The following is a 7,512-nucleotide window of genomic DNA, read 5'->3' as shown; positions in this document are numbered from 1 at the left end:
CCTGGGAATCCTAGTTGAGCAAAATCTAGTTCCCCACTCCTGCTTACATTGTACTGAAATGTTTAGCCTTTCAATTTGCTGCCTTGTAAGATATGTTGAGGTTTTAATCACTAGCATTTTTAACCAGCAACTAGAATTTTTGTGGGATTGTATATTTGAGGAATACCCATTTGGGGGGAAAATAAAATTACCATTAATACCTATATCAATCCTCTCTAACAGTTTAAGAAAGCACTTTGTAATTCCTGCAGAATGACACGTACTTCTCTTGAGCTAGAATTGGCTTTAAAAAGCTATGGGGTGCATTATTACAGAAGAAGCGGACTGTGTGTGGATAATTCCTCTCTCTGATCCAGATGGTGGGGACTTGCCAAGAAAAGGGGCTTTCAATCACAAGTTGCCAAGGAAAGGTTATTGCTTTTCTTAAAAAAACCTGCAGCAGCTGGAAGATAGAGACTTAGAGCATTGAGCAAAAGTTGGCCAAAGCTAGCAAATATGATTGACAGTAGGCCGAGATAATGCAAATGATAACATCGGTTTGGAGACCTGTATCCACTTGACTTGCAACCAGATCATCTGGAGATTGGGTAGGCATTGGGTAAGCCCAAGTAAAGACAAATCAGAAACTCAGTTGTAATACAAGCCCCCAATGCTAGGAATCCTTTGAGACCTAAATGTAAGAATTTGATACAGCAAGGAGAAAGTTAGGATCAAGTTATCACTTCACCTCTCCATATGCAGCATTTTTCCAGGTGTCTGTCTGTCTGTCTGTCTCTGTGATATAGATGTTTTTCACTGTATGAGCTCCCCCTACTTGTGAGAATGATATGGTGCAGCCCAAACACAGCTTTTTAAATTAACTTCAGCTTTCTACATGGTTGGATTCAAACTCACATTATGCCATTGTGCTGATAATGGATGAGAATTATAGCCAGCTGTGCCTGTCTTAAAGTGGGTGCATATCATCAAAAGGAATATCCTTGAACAGCATGTTTAATGCCCCAGACCATTATTTGACCTTCTCTTTGCCCTTCCAACTTACCAAAACCAAGTTGTTGACCTCTTGAAAATCAGCAATAGGTTTTTCTGCCTTTTATTTATTTTTTAAATGAACTCAGTTGCATGATATTGCTATATCTACTTGGTGTCATCTGCGACAACCATTATCCAGCACAGCTCCTGATCAGCAAAAGTTGCTTGTCCTGTCACACAAGTGTAGGGATGCATCAGATGGATTGTGATAATTGTGTATTTCAGCTACCCTTTCTTGGTCACGAGACTGCCAAAATTTTAATTATCACCATCCAGAATAACTCTGCTGTAGACAACTCGTCACTAAATAAAATTCCTATAAAAGATGTGGGAGAAAAGGTCTTTCAGAAATAAATCTGGCCAAAACTTCCTTTTTGCTCTGCATTTAAGATATTTATTGCCCGGTGCAAAGCCTGATAGGGGAAATGGCTCTCTGCTAAATGGTTGGCCAGAGAAATATTAAACCTGAGGAGAGCTCAGAATCCAAAGGAGCGGAGCTTCGGGATGGGGCTGTTTTTCCTCAAATAGAGCTGAAGGCTTTTCTAAACCAAGAGCTGTCTGGTGGGACATGCTGCCAAATACTTAAAACACCTCACCTTGTGAACTGTAATGCCAAGAGATTGAGAGCTGGATATCTCATTAACGTAGTCCATTAACGTAGTTGCAAAGAAGCAGCAATTTACTCAGCAATTACCTTACTGAACACTGGAAAAGCTGCCATTTAATTTATGTCGTCATTTAAACAAAGAGAAGTAAGGCAGATCTATTTGCCCTGCTGCATGGACATGGAACTCAAAGATAACCTCAAGCAGTTAAAACAACAAAATTAAATATCTGGACGGTGTAGCATCTGCAGAAGGTGTTGGGTATGTTTTAAGGGGGTGGGGGGAAAGGCTGGAGTTTGTAGAGCACCACCTAGAGGGTTGGAGGGGAAGGACACCCAAATAGCTTCTTGGCACCTAAATTGGATTTTCTACCAACTGTCTTTCCAATGTTTTAAACAGCATTTTTCATCACCCCTAAGTTAGTCCTTTAGGACATGTTCTTTTAACTGACTACAGTGTTTCAATAGTTTAGAGAGTGCCAGTAGTGAAACCTTGCTCATGTTTCCGCTATTTCTTATTTTAGAAAGCCAGGTTGGTGTAGTGGTTAAAGCATCAGGCTAGTAATTATGAGATCTAGTCCTATCTCAAGAGAGAGAGCTAGCAGTGGGACCATGGGCCATTCACTCTCCCCAAGCCTTAGGAAGGAAGGGGGGAAAAGAACTACTGAAAAAACATGCCAAGGAAACTGCATGGACCCATCCAGGTCTCTGATAATCAGATACGATTGAGGGGGAAGAGATTCTTTGGCTAATTGAAATCTTCCTTTAATTCAAAATTAAATTTGGAAAATTGGAAGCTCTGGCCGTGGAACTAAGCTATTCCCAATGAGCATTCAAATCAGCTGCTTGAAGAACTCTCAATAGGCATCATCACCTGAGTGGACAGAATTGTACCCAAACTATGTGTCTGGACTGGCATTGCTTCAGCAATTAATGTTTGTTATTTTGCGCACTCAAGATATCAGCTGCGTGCAAAGTGGTGCTTTCTGCCCCTGTTCCTCTCACTCCTCCAAGTAGAGAGATGTACTGGCTTTTCCACAAAACAGGAAATATGCAGTTATCCTCTATTGTCCCTGAACTGGATGGACTTGGTTGTGTGATGTGCCTACAAATCTGTCCATAAAGAAATGTTGCATGTCAAAAAGAGACAATTTCAGTTGCACGCTCATGTCCACCATCTTGAATTTTTTACACGCCTGTCCACAAGAGGGCGCCTCGTGGCAGGGGAAGCCTTATTTATCTAGGTAGCAGCTGTCATCATTTTTTATTAATCTTACTGCAATTTTACTTTAATTTAAAAAAAAAACCAACTACCCAAATAGACGTGAAATGCATTGGGTACGCAGTTAAGCCATATTCTTTTAGGGGCTTCCTAAAACACAAGCAATCTTTGGAGAATAGTTGCCCTGATGCAGATACATTTGCAGGGAACCAGAACATGTAAAGACTTCAAATTCTCTTCCAAATTATCAGTAATGAATATGGTTATATTTAGGAGGTTTGCAGGAAAAGTAGATGCTTAAAGGTTTTGGTTTCAAATTCATGAGGTTCAAAGTGAAATATGCAAAGTAAAAGCAAAGGTCCTATTTAAAAGTCAGGCTGGTTTCAATGGACAATAAGCTTTATTTCAGCCCTGCTTCTAATCCTTTATAGATGTTTGACTGGCAGTTCCTCCCCAGTTATTGTTGAGATCACCATATCATCAGGTCACCAGGGTGATTCTCCTATGCAATTTTTAAACATTTGTGTTTTACTTATAGATAATGGAACAATATTTTTATCTAAAGTGAAATATCATAGCAAAGTATACAAGCTTCTCTGTTTTGCAATTACCAAATCTAAGACATGGTACCTGTCAATGGTTTCTTTAGTTTCAGCTTTCAAAAAATTAGTTTTTAAGGTTAAAAAAGAATTTTTAAAAATCTTATACGAATCTTTAAAACCCAAATGTTTCTGTTGTGCAGTTGTGGTACTTTACTCCTTTCACAAAGTTGTTTATCAGTATTTACAGATTCCCTGCCACTTAAAAAAAAGCAATCAGCACATGTGGGAAAAAGAAACACTCATAAATTCCACATGACCGAGCTGAGTCCATTAGAGACCATAACAGATTAAACTCTGCAAGCCAGAAAATGATGCTGACAGATTTTCCTTTAGCCTATAACTTCTTAAACAGGACATTCTTATCTGTCTTGCTAGAACCGCCTTCCTTTCCTCATGAAAGCTTCATGCTTTCAACCCTGTTAAAAAGGCAGATTCAGAAAGTGAAGCTTTCCCTGTATATTTCCTAAACTTCTAATCCACATCACTTAATCTATTGAATAGCTAGCTGCCTGTCTGAAAGTTTTAATATTAACCTGCCCTCCTGACTAAGGCCTCTCTTATCCAAATTCTCCCCTAGATTTCATTGATAAAGACACTTCATTCATTCGCTGGATTCATCACTCCCTGAAGCCCTCGCATCTCCCTGGCTCTCTTTTTCCCAAAGAAGAAAGGAAGATTGTTTTTGTAAAATAAATCCTTCTAACCTTTAACAGAAAAGCTGGTGTTAAAGCAAAGGAAGAAGTCAGTGTGTTCGCAGTCTTTTTAAAAATTGTTTTCTGTTATTTGATTCAGAAGTCATACATAGATGAATTCTCCTGTCTGAATGCAGGACAATGCCAATGTTCAGGAAGGACTTCTGAATTAAGGGAGGCGCTGCTTGTATGTAAGGTAATTCTCCTTTTCTTTCCACTCCCCCATCAAAGCGGGTAAAGGTTGCACTATAATGCTGAGTTAAATACTGTTGGCAGATTGACCTTCAAGTGACCCAGAAGCTTCTGCCCTCCTGACCTTGTCTTTAAGGTAAATCTTTGTGGTCAACTGAAAGAAAGAAAACAGCCAAATGTCAATGACTAACTTTAATTAACATAACTTTTGGTAAGGTGCCATCTAAAGTGCTGTGATGCTACAGTTCTAAGGTTTCCCTTTTAACTTTGATTCAAACTCCCAAGACTGATTTTAAATCTACTTATCCCTGTAGTTATATCTTTTAATTTCAAGCCACACCTCAATCTCATTCATTTAAATATAAACCCAAGTTAGGATGAAGAAATAGCTTTTTAAAAGGGCAAGGAAGCAATGTCCCTTGGTTTGTATTTGTGTGTATCAAGATATAAAAAGAGCCCCCCTTTCTTCACTGCCCATTCATATCTTTGGGACATGTTGGACTACATTTCCCATCAGTGACACTGCACACCTTCCTTTGTATTGGTATTTTTCAGGGTAGAGAGACCCCAGCCTCCCCCTTCCCCCATCCATCTGTTTGGGACATGTTGGACTACATTTTCCATCAGTCACTGCAGGCAGCATAGCTGGAGAATAATAACCACTACCAGACCCCAAAACACATGCGCAAAATCAAGGTGAGGAAACTTCCCTTCGATTAGTCACATCTTGAAAAATCCAAGAATTATTTTAAACTTGTATTCTGAAAATGCAAAGACTGAAATGATGGATTTCCCCTTCATAATTATAAATTCAGAATTATCCCAGTTCTAGAGAAACGAATCCTGCCCAGCTGAGTGGATCTTGCTCTTGGTTTGGTTAAGGCTGGGGTGTGACCTTGAGGAAGCCAGTCTCAAGAAAAATCAGCTATCCCTGGGGGAAAAAATTGAATGCCTGCGCAACCTAAACAACACAAGAGGTTGGATTCAGCTGCTGTTCCTCTACAACACCCCGAGCTAAGGACTAGCCAACCAAATCTTAAGTAGTATTAAGTGCCCGACTTCAATCCATGCACTTAAGTGTGCCTTGTAAACCCAGTCAGCTCAGTTTATTTGTGCATTCATAAGTTACATGTCTAAGGAGATTCTCAAGTCATTCAGGTCCTGGTTGTCTCAAAGGTAGCTTTTTCAAAAAAGCACCTATGGGACATTGATAAGTTAAAACAGCTCATGTAGGTGACTCATAATCTCATAGATGTGGTGTAGGGGAGAGAGGGAAAACCCCGAGCTTTTCTCTCACTCTGAATGATTTCATCTTCATTTCAATTGCATCATAAAAGGAACTGTCGAAACAGATGGTGGTTTTAGGCTTGCATATGTTGTTGGAAACCTCCATTGAAGCCAGAAAGTCGTCCTAATGAATATCTAAAGGCAAAGTTAGAAAGTAGAGCAGATCCAATTTGAATCTCTATGTAAAATATGTTAATCTGCTTTAGAAATGTCCACGATTTAAGCGACCATTGCCTGAATGTCTGAAGTATTTCCTGGGAAAACAAGTCCCCGGCCCTTCAATTACAAAAGTTTGCAATCGCGGGATCCGCTTAAAAAACACGGAACTGATTCATTCGTGCCTTTAAACCTCGTGAAAACGTTTCTTCAGCTTTTGCCCAGCGCGGCAAGTTGGATGCCCGGTTTCTGGACGAACGACGAAGACGGTTTAACGCGTCCAGCTAAACCGAGAGGCAAAATGCTTCATTATAACCTGAAAAGACTTCCTCGGGGTAATCTCTATTTAAAAGCAAACGGGCCAGTGTTTCTAACCGGGATCCCGAAAATCACCGCACTTCGAGGAAACGGGGCTTATTCTGGTAAATAAGACTTTTACTTCGCAATCCAAAGGGGTTTTTGGAAGCGCAAGTGCAGCGTCATTTTACGGAAGGTTTTCCCCGGCTGGGGGAGAAGGGGGAACTTGCCACTTTCGCCAAGCAGCCCGTCTTGGGCTGTTCATTTATTCCCCTCCTTTCAAGATATGCCTTTCGTGGTCCCTTTCCCTCTGTGGCGCACACAAGCCTTCCCCTCCCCCGGTTCCTCCCCCTCCCCCCCGCGCCCCGGGATTGACGCACATAAAGTAGATGGGCGGGCGGAGATAATAAAGGCTTCCTGTGGCAATTAACGGTGCTCAGCCCTCCGCATCTCCTGGTTTGATAGACAGTGAACTTGGCGAAGAAGCGGGCCGGGGTCATTCAAAGGTCACGGTCCGGGCTGTAGGTCGCCTGCAGGTCAGCGGCCGGGAAGGCGCGAGTGCCCCGGGGTCGTGCCCTTCTTTTCTGGTGGCTGCAAAACCGCAGACGCGCCCTGCCAAGGGGGTATCCGTCTCTCCCTTCCCCCCCCCCCGACACCCTCTCCTCCTCCCCGCCCCCGCCTTTAGGCGAGCAGGCACGTAGTTTGGAGGTGGATCCCGTCGGCTTTTACCTCGCCGGGGCGCTGGGATTATCTAGGTCAGGCGGAGCCGAGAGCAAGAGTGGGCGGGGGAGGGGGGGTCGCTTTAAACTGCACCAGAGGCAACTTTGGGGAAACGGATCGCGCGGTTCCACGGTCCCCTCCTCCTGCGCGGAAAGTATTAGGTCCCCGTCCGGTCCAAGAGGCACCCCGCACGCACATACACGCCTACTTCGGAGTATGATGTGGGGAGAGGGAGTGTAATTGCCCCCCCCCCGGGAGGCGTCCAGAGGTATCCTATTCAAACCACCATTTGCCCCAAAGGATGAAGATGCGAACTTAGGGGGTGGGGGGAAACTTTCCATGAAGAGACCCTACGGGTAGTTCTCTACTTATAACAGTTTAATAACGTCGGGGTTATAACAGCAGGGATAAAATGACCATTTTTTTCACACTTCATGACCGTTGTACCATCCCTTGATCAAAATCCAGATGCTTGGCAACCGGTTCACACTTATGAGGGGCTCACGTGATCCAACTTTTGCGACCTTCCGGCAAGTAAAGTCCACGGGGAAGCCAGATTCACTTAACAACCGGGTTTCTAATTTAACAACTTCAGGGATTCGCTTAACAAAAGTGGCAAGGAAAGTTGTAAAATGGGGCAAATTTGGCAGCAACATAATTGTTGGGCTCAATTGTAGTTTTAAGTTGAACCCGTAGAAGAAAGGTAAG

Source organism: Pseudonaja textilis, chromosome 4, assembly GCF_049901715.1.
Source record: "Pseudonaja textilis isolate UNSWEBS1 chromosome 4, rPseTex1.2, whole genome shotgun sequence".
Classification (NCBI taxonomy): domain Eukaryota; kingdom Metazoa; phylum Chordata; class Lepidosauria; order Squamata; family Elapidae; genus Pseudonaja; species Pseudonaja textilis.
This window is presented reverse-complemented; position numbering follows the sequence as displayed.